Source organism: Sinocyclocheilus rhinocerous, unplaced genomic scaffold (assembly GCF_001515625.1).
Source record: "Sinocyclocheilus rhinocerous isolate Xijiao unplaced genomic scaffold, SAMN03320098_v1.1 scaffold3119, whole genome shotgun sequence".
Lineage (NCBI taxonomy): Eukaryota > Metazoa > Chordata > Actinopteri > Cypriniformes > Cyprinidae > Sinocyclocheilus > Sinocyclocheilus rhinocerous.
In genome coordinates this window covers 312,132-313,367 of record NW_015632029.1, presented here as the reverse complement: position 1 = coordinate 313,367, position 1,236 = coordinate 312,132, and the positions used below count along the sequence as shown (strand labels likewise).

General features: G+C 34.1%; 1 long non-coding RNA gene across 1 annotated transcript; it reads right to left on the bottom strand.

Moving 5' to 3' along the window:
- Nucleotides 1-242: 242 nt before the first annotated feature.
- On the bottom strand, nt 243-816 carry LOC107742081 (uncharacterized). The gene is made up of 3 exons (XR_001640278.1): nt 661-816; nt 400-471; nt 243-318 (listed from the first exon to the last, which is right to left on the bottom strand). It is a non-coding gene; the product is annotated as an uncharacterized LOC107742081 (long non-coding RNA).
- Nucleotides 817-1,236: the final 420 nt, after the last annotated feature.

Sequence of the window (1,236 nt, the reverse complement as noted above, 5' to 3'; positions counted from 1 at the left end):
GCCCCTCAATTTCATTACACAACACACACAAGTCACATAATTTGTATTTTATTTATTATTATTATTTTTTATTTCAATTTAAAGCTGCCTGCTGGAGAAGAAAAACAAAACGCATACGATTAAATGGTGACCAAAATGTCAAGTGTTTCATTACAACAGTTCTCCAGTTTTTGGATTTCCAGCTCCAGCTTTCTCATCTTCAACTTCTTATATTGAATGTCTACATCCAGAACATTTCTTTAGCGCTTCTGGAGTTGGATCTGGATCTTGTGTTCTGCAGTGAGGACCATCTCGCTACATCACTCTTCTTTTTGGCAGCTGTATTTCATAAATATGTAATCAGACAGTTCTAGCATCAAGCCAGTTATACTAAAGTAGTTATATAGCCTATATACTTACCATTCTGAATGATATTTTTATATTTAATTTTCACCTGCTGCCACGTTCTTTTCTCCCCACTGAAGTTAATTGCTGCTGTTTAAAAAAAAAAGTTTCCTCAAAATAAGTGAAGTGCATATTAATACATACATACAAACAACAATAATATATATATATATATATATATATATATATATATAATTTAATTCATTTTTTCTTTTTGAATGTGTCTGGTATTTCATTAGATCGTAGTAAGACATTTAAACATAGTTTTCTACTTACGCATTCAGTCGATCAGCAATTATTTGCCAGCCTTTCTCTCTTATTTTATTTACTGCAGCAGTGTAACGTTAATTAAATCTTTCAGTTCTTCGTATGATTCTACGAGCAGGCGCTGCTCTCTGTACTGATCGATTAGATCCATGTTCGGCCTCTAGTGCTGCTTAAGAAAAGCGTGTTCACGCAATTATCTGGACTCCGCAAACCTGGCTCGAATCAGTGAGATTGCGTGATCTTAAATGGTCGTTTATGAAACCGCTTTAGTCCCGATTGATTTGTTAGGTTTAGGACTTTAATCCCCGCTTTTCTTAGCGTCTTTTATGAAACAGCCCTGACCTGTCTGTGTCTTTATATAAACAACAACAACACAGTGTTCTCAAATGTCAACTGGATGAACTGGCTTTCATTTAATATGATTTATTGTTATTGATGTTATTTGTTAACCTGCTGATATGATATTTTACAGCTGTTTTCAGTCTTTTACGTGTAACTGGTGCTGTCTTTTGTTCATTTGTAACGTCAGTGAATCATCTAAAAACGCTGTAATTCGCACTGTTGACTGTTCATTGAAATGATTAA